This window comes from Mobula birostris, chromosome 11 (assembly GCF_030028105.1).
Source record: "Mobula birostris isolate sMobBir1 chromosome 11, sMobBir1.hap1, whole genome shotgun sequence".
Lineage (NCBI taxonomy): Eukaryota > Metazoa > Chordata > Chondrichthyes > Myliobatiformes > Myliobatidae > Mobula > Mobula birostris.
Genome location: NC_092380.1, coordinates 85454585 through 85477686, shown reverse-complemented (window position 1 = coordinate 85477686; position 23102 = coordinate 85454585). Strand labels below are relative to the sequence as shown.

General features: G+C 39.3%; 1 protein-coding gene across 2 annotated transcripts in view; it reads left to right on the top strand.

Moving 5' to 3' along the window:
• The window catches only part of LOC140205545 (leucine-rich repeat-containing protein 4C-like), a 219269-nt gene that overhangs the window by 75976 nt on the left and 120191 nt on the right, over positions 1-23102 (top strand). Inside the window, exon 1 of one of the 2 annotated variants that reach the window (XM_072273164.1) lies at positions 20866-20882. The exons of the other annotated variant lie outside the window; for it this stretch is intronic. The gene's annotated coding sequence lies outside the window, so the exon portion shown is untranslated. Of the gene's footprint in view, positions 1-20865; positions 20883-23102 lie in introns of those variants that run through there. 2 annotated transcript variants of the gene reach the window in all.

Below are 23102 nucleotides of genomic sequence, written 5' to 3'. Positions count from 1 at the left end.
ACAATGAGTGCAGTGCATATAATACATATGTAGCTTGATAATAAATTTACTTTAAACTTTTTGAATTTTGAATGAGTAGGATTCCACGGATGCAGTTGGTTTATATGTGATTTTATGAATAAACTTTTTCACTGAACTTCGCTCACATGAAATAAACATAAGATTCAATGTAAATAAGATACTTACTTACATACTGCCCATTTTGCCGCTGGAATTTAGGACAGCAATGAAGGTCCTCCATCTCAAGTGGTGTTCAAGGCTTCCTTCATTATGTCAGTAGCTTCCTCCTGGTTTTCACTTCTGTCAGTCATGTAAGTCTCGCTTGGAGACTCAGGAATACTATCACACTCATAAATAGTCCCGAAGAACCGGTGGACCACTATTATTCTGGTCTTTATCCTTTGACCTGTTAGACATGGGTGATCCTACCAAAAGTCAAAGCATAAAGCCCTGACACCAGCTAACATACTGTAGCTCTCCAGGTCATTGAGGGACTCAGGTCTCCAAACCCGACAACATGGTTGTGGTCCTCTTGGAGGAAATAAAGATAGAAATAATGTAAAATCCTTTTCTCCAAACTCTTCCTTTCCCTACTGATGTTATGAAAATTACTTTGTAAGATAATAAATCTGTCATTTATGCATATTTTGTGCAATAGGCTGCAATTTTCATCAGGTTACTCTTTCTTTGCAGGCATAATCATCCACCCAGCACAAAAATTTGTAGAAGTTAATGTTAAGTTCAAGTTTCTATCATATACTACATTCATTCCAAAAGCTTTATGATTTGAGTGAATTCCATCCACAAAGCTAGCTATGCTTGCAGAATGAAAGAAAACCATTGGGAACCTTTCTTAAATGTATCAGTGCATGATCTGTTTTGGAGGACCTTAAAACTATATTATTTTATGAACACCAACAGTGATATAGTTTATATTTTCTAATGTGCTAAGGAACTGAATACTGCACATTTATATACAAATTGTTTTACTATTTTGTTATCTAATATTGTGTAACTAATATATTTACATTAGTCCCTTACTCAGTTGAAACAAGCTTCCTTTTAAATCTTCAGTGATTTTTTTTTTAAATGACTAGATTGCAAAGTGGAAACTTTTGGGTAAGATATTATTTAGATCTTTTCTTTTACTGTAATGGATTGTTACATGATAGACAAAAACTAAACTGCAGAAAAAAGCTGAAACTTTAAAATAAATAAGGCAATGGAAATAGTGAATTCACCCTGCTGCTTCTAAAATTAAGGCTATATGTAAGCCTGTGTTATTGCAAAGAAATTTGGTGCTCATTATTTTTTGGATGGGGTTCAGGGTTAAGTTAATAGGCTTTTTGGGATTTCAGGAAACACAACTCTTCACTAATGCAAAAGGTCAAGAAAAACTGTGCATGGTAAGTTTTGGTACAAGCATCAAAAGAAATTTGGTTATAAATTTCCTAGGAAAAAACTCAGTTCTTAGCTGGTTGCTGTGAACAAAATCATAAAGAAATTTCAATCCAGTAAATAGAACAAGAATAATTATTTAAGATACAAATTGGCAAATAGTTTGCTTTTTAATATGGGCCCGGACTAATATCAGCATCATGATAAGGCAACTGCAAATTATCACTGCGGTGGAGAGATTTGTGATGATGCAAGACTTTAATGTTCCATTAATTTGTTTAATACCATATCATGATTCTGAAACAAATCCAGTTTTTGACATGCAGTGAATTACTCTATGAACTGTTCTGATTGTTGTTAAGAATCTGAAGCATCCAATCTGTACAGAGCAGATACAGAACAAACATCAAAGGAAAAAACTGTCCAATTTATATTTAAAAATATTTGCTTATTTTGATCGAGACAAGCACATTAACTAGGAGATTATCTGGATCCTAGGAGAACTTGTTCTTTGAACAGTTCCATGATTTTTTTTCAACAACAATTATATTCAATTGGGACTTGTTTAATGTCTTACTTGAAAGCCAAATATTGGGAAGTTCATCCCTCATGGCCCAATGCACAGAATATAAACTTGGAGATTATTTAAACTAATCGGTCAAAGAAGTAAGGCACGGAATATATGTATGTAGATGTGGGATGAGGTGGTGTGATGGGGGCTGCAGGGAGAAGTACAGTCAAATATAGAAGAAAAGCTATCAGTATAGTAAGCAGAGCATACATAGGTGTAACTTAACACATTAGAAGGAATGCAAGACGCAGTGCACTTATTTTAAAACAGGGAGTCTGGTGAGCAATCAGATGAGTGGAGGGTGTTGACTGGCAATGATAATATAATAGACATTTTAACCATCACATGGCATGGGTGAAAATGGGACAGGCAGGAACCTTGGTTGGTTTGGATGAGTTAGGCCAAAGCTTGTTTCTGTCTTGTGTACTCTACAAATTTTTTATTCAAGGGTTGTTTGGAATCTGGAAAACAATGCCTGTGGGAATGGTGAGGCAGCAATCCTCAGGATATTTAAGAAACATTTAGACAAACACTTGAACCGGAGGCAGAGAAGGCTATGGAATAAGTGCTGATAAATAGAATTAGAATAGATTGATGGTGTGGTGTTGTGGAGATATGTCTCCGCCAAGGGCTGCTAGCCTGCAGGTCACCCTTGGGCAAGGTGTAGTATCTACTTAGCACACCCCCCCCCCCCAATCAGGGTCATGTAAAGCCTTGGGAGCAGGTGGCGGATGGTCATATGAGCAGCTTGTGCATAGCAGTCATGATTATGCGACTACTGATGCCAGACAGACAATGTCAGAAGGGTATTAGTAATGACTGGGGTCACCCATCTTGTAAAGACACTTCCCAGAAGAAAGCAATGGCAAACCACTTCTGTCAAGAACAATCATGGTCAAGACCATGATCGCCCAAGTCATATGATATAGCACATAATGATGATAACTTGATAGTTGGTATTGGCACAATAGGCCAAAGAGCTTCTGTATGTGAACTACAACTCTATGGTCTAATTGTACTGAGCCTCTGTATTTCAGTTCTATTGTAGTTGCTGCTGCACAATGCACGTAGTACTTCTGAACAGGTATGGATTGCTAGGTGAAAATCAACAACAGTGTTCTGTCATTTCTGCACAGAGTATCACACCAAATGACATGTTCAATTCGTAGAGTGGGATTTTTCACTCAAATGTGAGAATGTTACCAACTGAGTCAAGTTGACACTACAAAGCTGACACATAGTATTTGTAAGGAGAAAGGTCAGGAAACTTGCACTTTACGCAACATTTAACACTTTAGTATAGGTGTTCTGCTTATTGTTTGTGTCATATATTTGAATAGATAATCATGCTGGCGATACAACAAGAATCTGAGGGGCCATCTTGAGGAAAATGTAATATAGAAGAGACGGCTAGTTTTCAGTTTTCAAAACTGCACATGAACTGGTGCTCACAATGGCAGTATAAAATAAACAGTGTACCGAAAAGTAGAAGGAAGTGTGAACTTAATGCAAAATTCAACCACTTACTTACTGGTGTTAATGCAAGACAAATCAAATTAGTGAGGATAGGCTTTATAAGAGTTTATAGAACATATTCAGGATGATTTCACAGTGCCATACATTGGGATGTCTCTAATCAGGCAAGCATTCTATTAGTTCTAGCATTCAAGGGATAAGACCGTCTATTCTCATTCTTCAATACACAAGTGTAAAGGTGAGTGAAATGATTGTTACTTTGGACCAATGCAGTATTAAAAAAAAAACACAATAAGCATAAAGAACACAATAAAAACACAATAAATATAATTACATAAATTATATACATAGGTTGACTGTATGTACATTATCATTAATTCTGCTGTCATAAATCGTAATTGTCATTAATTATTGATTTCATAGTAAAAGATAGCCTAGGATAGATTCATTATAATCTGGTAGAATTTCACATTCAGTCTGACAGTATGAAATCTGTGTCTGAAGCAATGGTGTTATGCCAGAGCTGAATAAATGGATGGAGAATATAGATTAAAGGGGAAAATAGATTAAAGGGTAAAATCAGAAGTGACAGATATTTAAAGAGATATTTCATCAATTTCAGCAAACATGTTTTCCAGTGAGTAAGAAAAGCTCTATGAGGAGGAAGCTGGTCCTTCTCGAAGTAAAGACATTAAGGATAGTGTCAAACCAAAAGAAAATGCAGATTATGTTGCACAGATTAATTGTATGGCAGAAGATTGGGAAATGTTGGTATCCAGTAAGAAATAACTGAGGATATTTTAAAAAGGGGAAAGATATAGCATGATGGTGAACTAATAATTAATATGAAAAGAGACAATGAGATCTTCTAATAAATATTCAAAGCAGTCAAAGTAAATGTTGGTCTCTTTGAGGCTGAAATTGAGAAAGTGAGAAATAGCTGAGATACAGAATAATTATTTTGGATTAGATTTCATGGTAAAATGCACAAAAGGTATCCCTTCAATAAAGAAAGAACTTTTAACAAACTCATGAGAAACATGTAATAGTCAAGTCACAGTGCTAAATAGATATAAATGCCGCGATCAGATGGTCAGTATTCTTTTCTCTTAAAGGAAGTAGCTGCAAACAGAATTAATGCATTGGTTGATATCTTCCAAAATTACTTGCATTCTGGAGATGTTACCAATGATTGGAAAACTCCAAATGTAATGCTACCATTCAGGAAAGAAAAGAGAAAAAACAGGAATCAACAGGTATAAGACAATTGCTGTAACGTCACTGAATGTGAAAATGCTAGAATCCATTATTAAAAGGGTGATAACAAGATATTTAGGAAATCATAGGACAATTACATCGAGTCAAAATAGTGATGTAAAAGTGAATTATGTTAGGTAAATTTTCAGTATTTCTTTGAGGATATAATTTGCTGGCCGTCAAATTGCTGAGTTCCTGACATTCAGGAGCAGTCAATGCAACTAAAAAATTAACAAAGCCCTTTATTTTGGAAGAAATAAATTTTAAAATGCAGACTTAAGCAAATAAAACAAAAAAAAATTAATTCTGAAAATATAATTAGGGTCAATCATTCTTTGGCTGTGTGACTAAAACTGAGGTTAACTTATTATTTTGTTATTAATCAGAATTAACAGTTTTAAAACAGCAGAAGTGAGTAGGCAAGGATTAGGAGATGGGGTGTAATGTGGGAAAATGTGAGGTTATCCATTGAAATCCAGGTTTTGATACATTTAAGAAATCTGCAGGACCATTTCAGATTACCTTTAATTGTGAACAAGATTATTTTGTATCTTTGGTCACATTCAGCCCTATCCGACTAAGATCAGTTTTCTTCTCTGAAGGGCATTAGTTAACCAGTTAGATCTTGACAAATTAGGTGTTTTGGTATTAGTTGGGGATGTTGATAGAGATGTATAGATTATAGTACGGGAATGCACTTTATAGTGTGGAGTTGTGGGAAGAGTTTAGACTTGGTGATTGGAGTACAGTGTGTGACCTTAAAGGCTTGGTTGGGATGAGATTATTTGTAAGGGGTAGTAGTCAGGAGTGTAGAGTAGACATGTTGGTGGGTGGATGGGTTGGCAGATATGATGAAGCACTGGTAATTATGGTCAATATTCCAGGTAGCTGGCTAGAATGACTAATTGGATCTGTAATTTTCTTGGATAGAACACTGATATATAGCAGAATGTCATCAAATTTTGAGGTGTATATGCACACTTTCTGCACATTTTACATTGATTTTTATTGTTCTCTATTGGACAAGAGGCTTTTGCAAATATAAAGTCCTCTAGTGCATTGTGTTTTGACTTTTCAGGTTTCACAGCTAGATAGTTTCTAAAACAATATGATTACTGTTAGTTCAGTTGTGGGATGAGGTGGGAAAATAATTCACAGATATGTGAAAACTGGAAACCTCAATTTCAAAATGATGATTATTACGTCTGTACTTTATTTAAATTTGGCAGTGTAACCAATAGCCCAAAATTACTACAAAATAGCTGTTCCATGTATAATTGATGACATTTACCTCCATAATTGTGAGAAAGCCAGGGACTTTGGTACAGGTGCAAAGTTCCAGAACTTCCTCAGAGCTGGTCACTATTATCATTCAATATGCACTGTGATAATGGAGCAGAAGATTTCCCAATTTCTCAGCTGTGGTTCTGCATAACCTGCTTGCTGGATCTGCATCCGGGACGGACTGTTTATTTCAGTGGAGTGGAATGGTTGCTAGGGAGTTATATATCAGTTACTTTTCCTGACTTTGGTTAATTCAATCACATTTAATAAGTTAACACACACAGCGACACATTTCACTGCATCTTTCCATGTACATGTGACTAATAAATCTAATCTTTGACCTCTGATGAAGGATCTCAGCCTGAAATACCAGCTCTTTATTCTTCTCCATAGATGCAACCTGACATGCTGTGTTTCTTTAGCATTTGTGTGTGTTATTCTGGATTTCCATCATCTGCTGTATCTCCTGTGCCTAACATTTAATGGTTATAAGTATTTTCAAGTTCCCAATCTAATGCTATTTTATCAAGTTTTAATAACTGTAAATCAATTTAAAAGAATGCTTAACTTTTAAGACTAGTGTTTTAAATTTATGTTAATATCTGAGGTATTTTGTTCTAAGTGAGTTGTGGGCCACTGGAGTGTGCAGAATGAAAATTTGGGAATGATAAGATGTATGACAAGATGTTACACCCTTCCCACATTTCCTAAATTGCCACCTCACAGGAAGCCTGCAAATGTGACATGAGTGAATAATCCCTCTGCTTTTACGTACCCTACAACTGGAAGGTTTGTTTTATATCAGATATTATCTTGATTATCTGGAGTGTCCAATTCAGGCTGGTATCACTTGCCTAAAGAACAACTGTTGCAATAACTCAAGGAGATGAATCATTGCATAAATTGCTTTGAGGCATCTCAGTGTGAAAGGAATTTTCTCTAAGGAATTTCTACGAACGAATGCCACTGCTGTTAGAAAATGGTAAAGGATCACAGAACTCCAGTTCAGAGCCAACAGAATTACAGGTTTGAGACGCGAGTTGTAATCTCCCTAGAAATATATTTTGAAATTGAAAAATTGTGCTGGATTGAATCAGATCTGCTTCATGAATTGCTGATAGTTGATACCTACGTATGTAGCTTTTTCCATGGTGAATATTACAGCATACCACTAACATTACAAATGCTAACTAGAGATGACCCAAAAGGCATTTGTTATTTGTGTTTTTGTACTAATTATTACATTTGCTTAATTTTACTAGTTTGTGGTTTTATTTATTTGAAGAGTTCAGGGCCAATTTAAAACAGCATACTGTATAGAGGTGACTGACTTCCATTGCAAGCAGGACACTGATTAAATTAGCAGCATTTTGATAATCCAGCTAATGCAGTATGTGAAAAGGAAACTATTTAAATAGGGTGTTTCTTTTTAATAGGGTCCATCCTGGAGGTGATTGTAGAGAGAATGGCAAGAATAAATTGGTCTCTTGGTAAAAGTTCTGCAGGTGACCCTTATGGTAAATAACCGTTAAAAAATATCCACTGAATTCGGTTTGACAAACAGTAAAATGTGATTTAAAAGGTTATTTGCTGCTTTTTTAAAAAAATCTTTCTATTTTAAGGCTGTTTCCAACATTGTGTACTTGGTGCTCTGACCCATTTAGACATTGGAAACGAGTGACATGTCTGGTTACAATGCAAGCTACCAAGATTGTGTAACTTTACTAAGTGTTAATTTGCAAATATGGGAGATGGCGGGGGGTGGGAAGTCAAGTGTCCCCAACAACCATGTCTGCAGAAAGTTCAACCAGCTACAGCTCCCCTTGGATTATGTGGATCAATTGGAGTGAAATTTGAACTCAGTGAGGAGCTCACAGGAGACGGAGGTATTGTGAAATATGTTGCAGGGAGGTGGTCACACCACAGATCTGGCTAAATAGACACGTAGGTAATAGACAGGAAGAGCAAGAAGGGCAGGAAGGGCCGATGTCCCCTGTGACTGTTTCCGTCTCTAACAAGTACGCCCTTTTGGATACTGTTGGGGTGATGTTTTCTTGAGTAAAACAACATCAATTCCCAGATCAGAGGTACCATGGCTGGTTCTGTTGTACAGCATGGTAGATCAACTAGGTGAGTTGTAGTGTTAGGGAACTCTATAGTCAGGGGCACAAACAGTTGGTTCTATGGCAGGGAGAAACACTGCAGATGTTGTAAATTAGTAAATTGATTTATTATTGTCACATGTAGTGAGCTAGAGTGAATAAATTATTGAGCCATCAAAACAGATCATTTTTTTACATCAGCTTATCAAGATAATATGGCAGAAAAGCAAAAACAAATGTTAAGTATTAAAGTTACTGAAAAATTGCAGTGTAGGTAGACCACGCCACAATGAGTAGATTATGAGATCTAGAGTCCTTTTTATTGTACTATGGCATTGTTTAATTGTCTTATAACAGTGGGACAGAAGTTGTCCTTGAGCCTGGTGGTACATGCTTTCAGGTTTTTGTATCTTCTACACAATAGATGGGGGGAGAAGAGAGAACGTCCAGGTGGGTGGGGCCTTTGATTTATGTTGGCTCCTTTACTGAGGCAGCAGGAGGTATAGACTGAGTCCATAGAGGAGAGGCTGGTTTTCATTAGAGGAACTGTGTCCACAACTCTCTACAATTTCTTACAGTCTCGGGCAGAACAGTTGTCATACCAAGCTGTGATACATCCAGATAGAGTTCTTGCTGTGTTGCATGAATAAAAATGAATTGGTTCTGAGGAAATAGTGGCATTAGTTAGCTTTCTTGGCTATGGCGTCCATATGGCTGGACCAGGACAGGTATCTGATGATGTTTGAACCTTTCAACTCTCTCAACCTCAGCACTATTGATGTTAACAAGAATTGTTTACTAACTCCCTCCTGAAGTCAATGACCAACTCTTACTGGTTTTCTGACATCAAGGGAAAGGTTATTGTAATTACACCATTTCATTAGGCTCCATAGCCACTTTGTGCCCTCTGACTCTTTGAGATTTGGCCCACTACACCAGTGTTACCTGCAAAAATGCAAATGGAGTTAGAGAAGAAGCTGGTCTCACAGTTGTGAGTTCATATGGAGTAACACAGGGGGCTGAGGATATGGCTTTGTGGGGCACCAGTGTTAAGGATAATCATGTTGGGGCTGTTGCTGCCTACCCTTAGAGATTGTGGTTGGTTGGTGAGGAAGTCAAGGATCCCTGGTGCAAGAGTCAACGAAATCTCTGGGCACAGAACATAAGGCTGGGCAAGTTCTGGTCTATCCCTAGACCAAAGAAGCCTGAGAGTTGACATGATAGAGGTATACAAAATTAAGAGAGACATATTTAGTGTAGATAGAAAAAGTGGGTTTTCATTATTTGTGGTTTGGGGGCAAAACCCTAGGTTTAAAGTGAGAGAAGGTTTACTGGCAATCTGAAGGGTAACATTTTCACACAGTGATTAGTCAGAATCTGAAATGAGATGCCAGCAGAGGTGATGGATTCAGGAATAGCTACAGCGTTTAGAAAGTATCTAGATAGTTAGCTGAATGAGCATGGCATAGAGGAATATGGAATTAATGCAGACAAGTGAAATTAGTATTTTGGTTATGATGGTTGACATTGATATGCTGAGCCACAACAAACATGTTTCTGTGCTGTAAATCTCTATGACTCTATACATCTTGTGAGTTGCCCATTCTTTGTTTCAGGCCACAGACCATAAGACATAGGAGCAGGAATTCTATCATGGTTGATTTATTATCTCTCTCAAACCCATTCTCCTGCCTTCTCCCCATAACCTTTGATGCCCTTACAAATCTAGAGCCGATCAACTTCTGCCTTAAATACACCCAATGACTTTTCCTCCACAGACATCTGTGGCAATATATTCAACAAATTCACCACCCTCCCTGGCTAAAGGAATTCCTCCTCATCGCTGTTCTAAAGGGGCATCATTCTATTCTGAGGATATGCCCTCTGCACCTAAACTCTCCTACTATAGGAAACAGTCTCTCAACAGCCACTGTATCTAGGCCTTTCAATATCAAATAGTTTTAATGAGATCCTCTCTCATTCTTGTAAACTCTAGTGAGTACAGGCCCAGAGCCATCAAAATCTCCTCATAAGTTAATTCTTTCATTCCTGGAATCATTCTTGTGAACCTGCTGTGGGCCCTCTCCAATGCTTTCTTAGTTAAGAGGTCCAAAATGCACATAGTACTCTTCAGCTACCTCTTTTAGAACTCTGGGGTGTTGTTCATTTGGTCTAGCTGAATTACCTACCTTCAGACCTTGCAGCTTCCTAAGTACATTTTCCTTAGTAATAGCAACAGCAACAGTAATCAGATCCACCATGAACCCAATTTTCCCAGTCTGCTTGCACGTTGAAATCCCCATGACTATCGTAACATTACTCTTTATAAACAGCTTTTCTATCTCCCATTGTAATTTGTATCCCACATCCTAGCTACAGTACAGAGGCATGTATATAACTCCCTTCAAGGTCTTTTGACCCTTGCTGCTTCTTAGCTCTACCTCAAGGATTCTACATGTTCCAGTCTTTCAGTGTATCCAACCTGTATTGCCCCTGTATCATAATTCTGAGATCCGTTTGGTTCTCCTCCTAACAGTTCCTGTTCCCCTCAACACAATTGGGAGGAACATCATTGGACAAGTGCAAATTATGAGATTCCTCCAATGCTACCTTTTGGATACTCATAAATGTTTAACTCATAGTAAAACTACCAGTCTCTCTAGTGTGGCTATTTCTACTACATTGAATCCAAGAGATATAACTACTTCCTGAAACAAAGTGCATCACTGTGTCCAAACCTTGAACTCCAACTCTTCAACTTTGAACCAAAGTTCATAAAATTGTAGACACTTAATACAAATATGGTCAGCATGGATCCCAGTAGTTTTGATCAACTTGCACATACTACAAACAGTACCTGCCCAAACAAGTCTGTTTAAATTAATGTATTTACTAATCTAATCAAAACCCTACCCTCCCTGAAGTACTTCACTTAGCAATCTAGTCTGTTGTTGCATTAAGGACACTATATTCAAAACATTCAGTACTTTTAGCTGACCCACAACCTTATTTACCAGTTACCATTATTTTGGAGTCATGCATGGAATAAGCCAATTCTAGTTGATTACACAAGTGCCTTTGAGTCTGAAGCCTATTTGTTGTTTACCATGTTATTTCTCAGTAATGTTAATCTATAAGAGAATATGACTGTAAAATCAAATTACATAAATACATGTTTTAAATTGAAAATAAAATCATTGCCTAATTACCTTATGTTGCAAAAGCTACACCTCATTGATGTAGCTCTGTGAATTCTGTAATAAAACCATGCTCTGCTTTTCAGCTGGGCCCTTAGATTTAATGCATCTCAATGAATTATTTTCAAATGTTGAAGTTCTAGAGTCGTTAAGTCATAAAGCTTGTCAACAGGCCATTCAACCCTCCAGATCTACCCTGACCACTCCACATCTATACTTAATATCTTCCTGGGCCTATCCATCCTGATCACACGTGCCATTCATAACTGGGACAGTTCAGTTTGGGATTTATTTTTGCACATAAGCTGAAGTGCAAAAATAAACACACACTCAATGGCCATTTTATTAGGTACACCTGTACACCTACCTCTTAATGTGGCAGCAACTCTGCAAACAAAAAAGAATGCTGACATTGTCAAGTGGTTCAGTTGTTCAGACCAAACATCAAAATAGGGAAGAAATGTGATCTAAGTGACTTTGACTGTGGAATGACTGTTGGAGCCAGACAGGATGGTTTGGGTATCACAGCAACTGCTGATCTCCTGGGGTTTTCACGGCCAACAGTCTCTGGAACTTACAGAGAAAGGTGCAAGAAACAAAAAAAAACTTCCAATAAATGGCGGTTCTGTGGGTAAAAATGCCTTTTAGTGAGAGAGGTCAGAGGAGAATGGCCAGACTGGTTCAAGCTGACAGGAAGGCGACAGTAACTCAAATAATCACAGATTACAACAGTGGCATGCAGAAGAGCATCACTAAATGCACAATACTTTGAACCCTGAAGTGGATGGGCTACAGTATCAGAAGACTATGAACATATACTCAATGGCCACTTTATTAGGTACAGGTAGTACATAATAAAGTGCCTACGAAGTGTATATACAGTATATTTACTGTGTGATTACTAACATGGAAATGATTAACTTTGTATAAAATATAGTTCTGGAATTAACTATGTAGTAACTTCTACTTTGAAAAAGGCACACTCGACAACTTCATGCCCAAGAAACAACTTTATCTCGAACTTCAAAACTGTTAGGTATATACAGAGGATATCACAACCCATACGGCATGGCAGGCACACTATATACAAAGCCCACCGGAAGTAAAAAGAATGGAAGTAAACCCTCCCCCCATTATCCTAATTAGTATTAACTTACTTTTAATAATGCTCGCATTACAACATTTCTCCCCCTTTAAAATCCAACACTCCCCAAATGTTAAAACTAGGAAATAAAAACAGTGGTGTTATTAACTTGCGTACCCCTGAAAACTTATACTCGTATCTCAGCACCAGTTAATCAATACCAAACATCTGGAAAACATGACAGATTCAACATTCAGTCTAACAACAACAACAAAAAAAATTGTCCCGTCAAAGATTCAGTCTGTCAGGAGGTTTACGAGTGCGCTGTGATCTGTGCACCACCCCCGGGCCGGTGACCCAGCAGGCACTGCTGGTGAGGGGATTTTGGGTGGATCTGGTTTAGGGGGCATGAGAGGGGTCTGTGTGTCTGCGTGAGAATGTCTATCCTCTTCAGGGGACTCCGAACCCTCTGCCAGTTTCTCACCCTCTGGCAAAGTCCCTGATGGACATGCTTCCACCGTAGTCTGTCTCACAAGTGGAAACTCCATGGAACTGTCTGCCTCTGAGCCGGTATCATGACACAGGCGCACATGTTCCTGATGTCTGTGGGAAACACGCCCATCAGTCAGCTTAACAACATAGGAGACTGACCACTCTGCTTAAGAATAACCCCAGGCAGCCATTGCTGTTTGTTTTTCACAAAGACATTGTCATCCGGTTTTAACTGTCCCTCTCGCGTATGTTGATCATGTCCCTCCTTCTGCTTTTCCTGCTTTCTCTCCACTTTCGCCTTCATGTCCGGGCGCAGCTGGTCCAATCTTGACTTGGGCCTACGCCCCATCAGCATCACTGCTGGGGTGTGGGCAGTCATAGTCTGTGGCGTAAGGCGGTATTTAAACAGGAAATGTGAAAGCTGCATGCTAAGAGAGTCCCCTGTCATCCGCTTCAGGCTTTCCTTCACTGTCTGAACAGCCCGCTCAGCCAAACCACTTGTGGCTGGGTAGAAAGGGGCTGTCCGAATGTGACGAATGCCATTCTGCTGCATGAACTCACTGAACAGCTCACTGGTGAATGTCAGGCCATTATCGGTGACCAGAGTGTCAGGCAACCTGTGGACTGCAAACACTTGCCTGAGTTTGTCTATGGTTGAGGGTGCTGTGATGTTGCTCATGATGTGAGCTTTGATCTATTTAGAATGCGCATCTACCAATACAAGAAACATCTGCCCCAAAAAAGGGCCAGCAAAGTCCAAATGTAGCCTAGACCAGGGGTGGTCTGGCCACTCCCATGGATGCAAAGGAGCTGGTGGTGGCATATTCTGATTAGTCTGACATTGTGTGCATGATTTTACCTTGTCCTCCAGATCCTGATCCATTCTTGGCCACCAAATGTAGGATCTAGCAAGGCTTTTCATTCGAGACACTCCGAGGTGAGCCTCATGAATTTCCTCCACAATCTGTGAACGGCCAGGGGGAGGCACAATGACTCTCGCCCCCCAGAAAATGCAACCATCCTGCAGACTGAGTTCTGACTTGCGTTTGGCATAAGGCCTCAGTTCCTCTCCTCCCACGACTCTGGGCCAATCTTGTAAAAGAAAAGTCTTGACTTGGGACAGGACTGTGTCCCTCTCTGTCCACTGCCTAATCTGGGTCACCTTTACAGGTGTCTCTGACAGCCTCTCTAATGAAAACACAGTCTCTGGAGGCACATATGTAGTAACAGGTGTCTCAGGTAAAGGTAGTCGACTCAGTGCATCAGCATTTGCATTATTCCCACCTGCTCTGTACACTATAGTGTACTGGTAGGTTGACGATGTAAGAGCCCAACACTGTATCCTGGCTGAGGCTAGCAGTGGGATGCATCTAGTCTCACTGAACAGGCTCATTAGTGGTTTATGGTCCGTATAAATTGTAAATACGCATCCATAAAAGGTACTGATGAAAGTGTTTGACTGCTAAAACAATGGCCAGACCTTCTTTGTCTAGCTGTGAATATCCCTTCTCAGCAACTGTCAAAGTATGTGAAGCAAAACCAATAGGCTTCTCTGAATGGTCCTCCATTACATGTGAGAGAACTGCCCCGACTCCATAAGGCGAAGCATTGCATGCAAGGGTGATCTTCTTGTCTGGGTCATGGTGAACAAACAGCTTCGCTGAGTGGAGGAGTTCTTCCACTTCCTTGAAAGCTTTCTCCTGCTCTTCACCCCATTGCCACTTAGTGTCATTGCGAAGCAGCTTATACAGTGGGGTCAAAACCTTTGAGAGGTCAGGAAGAAACCTGCCATAATAATTCACCATGCCCAAAAATGATCTGAGTTCCGTGACGGTCTTAGGGCATGGGGCCTCCTTAATAGCTCTCACTTTGTCCTCCACAGGGCAAAGCCCCTCAGCTGTGATCTTGTGTCCCAGGTAAGTCACACTTGATGCCAAGAACACACATTTTCCATGTTTCAACTGCAGCCCTGTGTCTGAGAGCCTCTTCAGCACCCGTTCTAAGTTAGCCAGATGCTCCACCTCCGCAGCCCGCATGATCAAAATATCAAGGTACACTGCTATGTGCAAAATCCCCTGCAGCAAAGTGTCCATTGTCCTTTGGAAAATGGCATGGCTGGACGCTACTCCAGACACCAGGCGATTGTACTTGAATAATCCGTTGTGCGTATTGATTGTGATGTACTCCTTTGAAACCTCGTCGAGCAGCAGCTGTTGGTAGGTGTGGCTCATGTCCAGCTTTGCGAACAGCTTACCCCCTGACAGGGTCGCAAACAGGCCATCCACCCGTGGCAATGGGTACTCCTCCAGCCTAGAGACCTGATTCACCGTAAGCTTATAATCCCCACATATCCTCACTGTTTTGTCTGCCTTCAAAACTGGAACACTGGAACAATGGGAGCCGCCCACCTTGAAAACTGGACGGGCTCAATAATGCCCAGCCTCGGTAAACGTTCCAGCTCCTCCTCGACTTTGCCTTTCATGGCACAGGGCACCGACCTGGGCTTAAAATAACGTGGTGTAGCCTCAGGGTCGACATGGAGTTTCACTGTCACACCCTTCAGTGTTCCTAGCTCGTCCCTGAAAACGTCACTGTACCGCTGCAGAATGTCCTCCGTCGTGTGTGCATACTTAATTTCATGCCAGTTTAGCTGGAGTTTGCAAAGTCAATCATGACCCAAAAGACTGGGCCCCCTGCCCTTAGCTATCACCGGCCTGGCTTCAGCCTTCTGACCCCCGGCTGAAATGTCCACATATAACACCCCAAAATGAGGTATGGGCTGCCCCGTATAGGTCCTAAGTTTGAGCTTTGACGGTCTGATGGGAGGCAGGTTGGACCCCCATGTCTTCCTGTAGGTCTCCTCACTAATGACCGATGCAGTAGCCCCTGAATCAATCTCAAACTTAATGTCCTTTCCTGTCAGCGACTGTGGCATAATATGGTTTAGGTGGTTCCACCTCATCTGTTTCCACTGCAAACATGTTGTAGGCACGCACTGCCTCTTCATCTGCTTCTTCTAGATGGTGTGTGGCTGCCTGAGCTTTAGCCTGCCCAGGCTTAATCTTACCCTTTGAACTTCTGCACTTTCTAGCTAAATGACCCTTTTTGCTACAAGCATGGCAGACAGTGTCATTGAATTTGCAATCATTTGCGTAGTGTGTCCCTCCACACCGGAAACATTCCACCCATTTTGCCTGTTTACCAGTCTCCCTCCTGACTTGGTGCACTGCCGCCGACTGTGACCCCCCCCACCCCCCAATGTCCTTTCTGGATATCCTTGACATTATTAGCAGCCATCTCCATGCCTTGGGCAATTTCTAAGGCTTTCCTAAAAGTCAACGTTGGGGTTTCCCCTAATAGGCGGTGTCGTATGCCGTCATTATTAATGCCACATACCAATCTATCATGGAGCATGTCATCCAACACCACTCCGAAATCGCAATGCTCCGACAGCTGCTGAAGCTCAGCCACGAAATTGGCCACAGACTGACCTGGCTTCCTGAAATGGCTGTGAAACTTACACCGTTGGATTATCACAGAAGATTTCAGATTGTAGTGGTTCCCCGCGAGTTTGACCAGTTCGTCATATGGAATGTACCCCGGTTTTCGCGGTGTGGCTAAATTCCTTATCAGCTTGTAAGTCTTTGCCCCACACACACTCAGGAGAATAGAGCGCTTCTTAGCCTCCTCAGTAATGCCATTAGCACAGAAAAAGTGTCCCAACCTATCCTCATACTCCGGCCAGTCCTCATTTCCTTCCAGAAATTCGCCGATAGTTCCAAACATAGCCATTTAAAACACGAAGTTCCCCATTCGAAAAACGTGCCGATACGTTCACAATACCAGTTCACCTAGTCACCAAAAATATGTAGTAACTTCTACTTTGAAAAAGGCACACTCGACAACTTCATGCCCAAGAAACAACTTTATCTTGAACTTCAAAACCATTATGTATATACAGAGGCTTTCACAACCTGTACGGCATGGGAGGAACACTATATACAGAGCCCACCAGAAGTAAAAAGAATGGAAGTAAAACCCCCCATTATCCTAATTAGTATTAACTTACTTTTAATAATGCTCACATTACAACAAACTATATAAATACCTGTTGTAAAGATGAAATTTCTAAAACAATCCAGATCACAGCTCTTGGTGTTCTTCAAAAGTGAAATTTTGTCACTGATTCCAAATCTCCTTTCCTCCTACTCTATCATCTCCCCATTTATTTTCTGGGCCATAAAATTGGTGAAGCTTATTTTTTTGCGAAGGGCAGTTCTCCGAGTACCGTAATTTCTCCAGCTACCCATAGTGGAATTATTGGTAATGGCATGCATCAACAACCACAAATAGTCAATTTTCAGGTGTTAGTCAGCTGTGGAAATAGCCATAGTCCAGACGAATCTTCCATTGACTTTATACCTAAAGGTGAAAATAGAGTTTTCTAAATAGTGATCTCAGTCATGAAGGCTACCTATGTTTTCCACTATCCTTTCAAAACAGGATAAAGTTATAATTACTCATTTCACTCACCATTATATAAGCAATAACCCAAATCATATATATGACCATAAGACATAGGGGCAGAATTAGGCTATTTAGCCCATAGAATCAGCACCACCATTTCTTCACGGCTGATTTACTATCCCTCTTAAACCCATTCTCCTGCCTTCTCCCCATAATCTTTGGTGCCCAGACTAACCAACAATCTATCGATTCCCACTTTAAATACACTCACTCAGCCTCCACAGCTGTTGATGGCAATGAATTCCACAGATTCATCACCCTCTGACTAAAGAAATTCCTCCTCATCTCTGTTCTAAATAGACATCCGTCAATTCTGAAGCTGTGTCCTCTGGTCTTAGACTCTCCCACCATAGGAATCGTCCTCTCCACATCCACTTTATCTCAGCCTTTCAATATTTGATAGGTTCCAATGAGATATCCCCTCATTCCAGTGAGTTCAGGCCCAGAGCCATCAAATATTCCTCATTCATTAACCCTTTCATTCCTGGACCCTCTCCAACATCAACACATAATTTCTTAGATAAATGGCCCGAAACTGTTCACAACACTCCAAGACTGATCTGAACAATGTCTTATGAAGCTTCAGCATCCCATACTTGCTCTTATTTTCTAGTCCTCTCAAAATGAATGTTAACATTGCCTTCCTCATCACTGACTCAACCTGCAAGTTAACCTTTAGGGAATCCTGCACAAGGAATCCAACTCCTTTTGCACCTTTGATTTTTGAATTTTCTTCCCAATTAGAGTGTAGTCACTGCATTTATTCCTTCTATCAAAGTACATGACCATACTCTTCCCTACACTGTATTCCATCTGCCACTTCTTTGCCCATTCTCCCAATCGTTTTAAATTTTTCTGCAGACTATTGGGTTAGGGTTAGGGTTTAGGGTTAAGGTTAGGGTTCAGGGTTAGGGTTAGGGTAGGTATAAAGTATAAAGTATAAGACTCAGTGCTTCCTCACCACTACCCACCCCAACACCTATCTTCGTATCATCCACAAACTTGGCTACAAAGCTATCAATTCCATTGTCCAAATTGTTGGCACATAATGTGAAAAGAAGGGGTCGGTCCAATACTGACCCCTGCGAAACACCACTAGTCACCGAAAGTCAACAAGAATAGGCCTTTATTCCGACTCTTTACCTCCTGCCATTCAGCCAATCTAACATACACTAATTTTTGTTATAATATATGCCTTCTCCTTTGATCTTATGCTGTCTTTGATTTCCGTTGTCAGCTATGGTTGCCTCATCCTCCTTTTACAATACTGCTTCATCTTTCCTGTGCCTTTCAAATTGACCCAGAATCTCCAACCATTGCTTTTCTGCCATCATTCCTGCTAGAGTCTCCTTCCAATCAAATTTGGCCAGCTCCTCTCTCATGTCTCTATAACTCCCTTTACTCCACTGAAATACATTTGAGTTTATCTTCTCCCCCTCAAGCTGCAGGGTGAATTCTATATTATGATCACTGCCTCCAATAGGTTCCCTTCCCTTAAGCTCACAAATAAAATATGTTTCCTTACAGAACACCCAATCCAGAATTGCCTTTCCCTAGTGGGCCCAACCATAAGATGCTCTAAAAAGCCATCTCGTAGGCATTCTACAAATTCCTTCTCTTGGAATCCAGCATCAAATCGATTTTCCCAATCTACCTGCATATTGAAATCCTCCATGACTAACATAACATTGCCATTATTACATGCCTTTTGTATTTCCCATTGAAATTTATAACCCACATCCTGGCTACTGTTCAGTGGCCTGTATATAACTCCCATCAGGGTCTTTTTATCCTTGCAGTATCTTATCCACCAGTAATCTACTTCTTCCGAACCTATGTCACCTCTTTCTTAGAAGTTTATTTCAATTTTTACCAACAGAGCCATGCCACTTCCTCAGCCTACCTGCCTATCCTTTTAATACAATGTGTATTTTTGAATGTTCTGCTCCCAACTATGATTACCTTTAGCCACAACTCAGTGATGCCCACAATGTCATAATGCCATTCCTAAGCGCGATACAAGATCATCTACCTTTTTCTATATACTGAGTATATAATTTCAAATGCCTCCATACAACATTCATGAAGACTTACTAGCTTTTCTTGTTCCATGTCACTCTGTTGTGTTATTATTGAGTCATCAAAGAGGTCAAGATGTCTCCATTTTGTGTATACTGTACATTTTGGGATGTTACAAATTTTATAAAAAATAATTAGTAGCTGAATCAGAAGGCCAGAAGATTTCATTTCTCAAAATGTCACATTATAGGCATTATAGGTTTGGGAAATGAAATTCCTTTGGCAATTTCATAATTTGTTTTTGCCAATGCATATACTTTTCATTCTTATTGCATGTTATGCGCTGGGGTACGTTTAAATTGTGTATTATAATGCAAGCTATTTTCCTTCAAGCTTGATTTTTAACTTGTATTCCTAAATTGTAAATGATTGATTTGAGCAGCAATGTATTTTTTTTAACTTTCTGAGAAGTGAAATGCAGCAATAGAAAATACGCTGGCTCATTGATGATGAGGTTAGACATCCTGATTGACAAAGCCAGGATGGAGACTAAGACTGTACATCCAGTAACAAACCAAAGGCCACTTTTTAGGTCACAAGGGAGTTAGTATGGAAATAAGCAATAGGAAAAGAATGAGGAAGGAACTTTAGAGAAGTAACAAAAAACATTTGTTCTTGATGTTACTGCTGCTTTGGGACCACAACGGTAATCCACAAAGCAGTTGCTGTGCATGACAATATGATCATTTATGTCAAATAGCAGCACACAAAGAGAAATGCAATATATGTTTCAGAAAATATCCTTAATTTGGTTAAAGCATTTCTCTATTTATTGGTATTTATACTGAGTAATAAATACTCAGTATTTATGCAACAGGCAAATACATCAGAGATAAGCACTTAACTGCAATGTGCTCAATACATTTCAAGAGAACGAGGAACTAAAACGAAAAGAATTTGAGAAAACAAAATGACCGAGGGTGATATTCTTAAAATGGAATATTAAACAATGGACCAGAATTTTATGGAGCACAATATTTGAACTTACACACATTTCTTCATTTTGCTGTACATCCTCTGCGAATACTTACAGAATATTCTGCATATAAGCTGCAAGTCCCCACAAATAAATGAACATGTTTATGCAAATTGAAAAATGTTACTGAAAATTAAGCTTTTATAAACATTTAATAAATGACAATAATTGTGAATTCTTTATTATGAAATAGTTTTATTTGGGGTTAAGAAATTACAATAGTTCTAATACGTCAGCCTTACTTTCCTCTCTACTCTCTTAGGTACAAACTAATCTCAGCATATCCATGACCATCTCATAGGTCAATCCACCAATGATCTGATGAGGCATCATTTCTTGTGAGTCACTCTTTTCCAAATCCATGAATTTAAGTCATCGTCTGCTGTTGACTGATGAGCTCACCCTACTGACTGGATGACCAAGAGATCTTACCTTCAAGGTAGAAACCTCATACCCATAAACAGATATAACAGCAGTTTTCCATTGATCTATTGCTAAGTTTCATACTCACTATCTTTCAGTCTGTAGAAACAGAACTTCAGCACGCACTACAACTTCTCCGTTGGGTAACTGTGGTGGAATTTTAAAGATAGAGTTTGACTTCTGTTCCAGCTGGTCAATAGTTACAATGGGATTATATTTATGACAGGGTTTCAGTTAAAATAGGTAATTAGAATAGAATTATATACAGTGGATTCTGGTTAATTGGGACACATTGGGACCAGTACATTTTGGCCCAATTAAGTGGCTGATATAATTAGCCAAAGCTAAAAAAGGAAACAGTTAAAAAGGTATAAAAAATAGAAACTACCATTCAATTGAGTAACAAATTAGGCATTTAAATGAAATACAGAACAAATTCGAACACTACCAATATTACCACAGTACCAGAAAACTGTGTATTAATTCCTAATATTTATTGAGGAGGAATTCATTCAGTATACTCAGCTGTGTTCTCTGGATTGACTGTAAGTGAACAAAATCAGTGTAGACACCTAATGCAGATAATGTACTGCCTTTGTACAATGTTTTCGATTATTTCATCCTTGAAATTTTCATTTGCATTGTAATTTTCAATATAATTGTCATTACCTTCAAATTCTTTGTAATTCCTAAATTGTCAAGCAGTTTTCACTCCTGGCGATTTCTGGCATCTTCAAGCCTCAGTGCTTGAAACCACAGTGAACAAAATAGTTCTGAATTGATTGCTTATTAGTGAGAAGAATCACTGGTTTTTGAATGTAGCTGACACTGTTTAAAAGCTAAGCATGTTGTAGTATCTAATGGCCACACAAGTGCACACGACTCATGCTGCTTAGAAACTATTCAGCAACAGTCTCCTGTCCTATTTAAACAGCATGGTGTCCCAAATAAATGAATGGAACCTTGGCTGTTCTCTTGATTAGTTTTTGTTCTTTAAGAATTGTTACAAATAAGTGGCAGTCACAATTAAATGATAGCCCAGTTAACTAGAATCTACTGTATCTATGATTGTGTTACATTTCAAGTAGGAAAATGCAAATATCAGGACTTGTGTTCCTTTTGATTGCACTGTTTTTACAGCACTTTTTTGAAAGCTTGTGCTAACACAGTTATTGAAACATGAAATGCCTTGACACAGTAGGGGTTTGATTGTAGCAGTTCTTTCTTTGTTTGTATAGTTGAAGTACACTTCTCATAGTTTTGTACTCAACAGGCTTTGACTGTTTTATTTTTCCAAAGGCTTTGGGCACAAAACCAAGCTTTTCAGCACTCTTGTTCTTTCTAAATGTTATAATTTTGTGGGTACCCAAAAACAACGGGAGGTCAGTTGCTTAATGTTTGTAAAATACACTCTCTTTTTCTCTCAGATTGTACATTTATGGAGCCCTCGATTTTCTCATAGCATGCTACCATATTACATTTTAGTCAATTTTAGATATGCAGACAACATTACTGAGCAGTCATTCAGCCGTGTAACTCTGGGTACATTTTGTCACAAGCTTCCTGAAGAAACAGATAAAAATAGAACCCAAATATTAAAATGTTCACAACTAATGTGGGAGATACTGTATATTAGAAATGGATTCATCCATCAAAATAGTTTTATATTTTTTCACTCTGTATTTGACTAATCAAGTTTTCCTACTTTTAACTTAAGTAATATTATTCTGACAATCAATGGTACACTGAGTCATTGTTTAAAACCTATTTAACTTTTCTTTTACCGGAGATCAAAATGTAAATCCTTCAAAGATACATAATAATAAAAAAAAGATTACAATAATAAATACACATAAAACTAAGATTAAATAAGCAGTGCAAAAAGAAAGCTTAAAAAAACTGACATCCGTTCATTGTCCATTCAGAAATCTGACGGTGGAGGGCCAGATGCTGCTCCTGAAATGTTGAGTGTGTGTCTTCAGGCTCCTGTACCACCTCCTTGATGGTAGCAATGAGAAGTAGGCACATTTTGGGTGATGAGGGTCCTCTATGGTGACTGCCGCCTTCTTGGGGCATCACTTTTTGAAAATGTCCTGAATGCTAGGGAGGCTGGTGCCCGTGATAGATCTGGTTGAGTTGAAAACTTTCTGCAGTTTTTAGCACTCCTGTGCAGTTGACCCTCCATATCAGACAGTGATGCAACCAGTTTGAAAGTTCTCCATGATATATCTGCAGA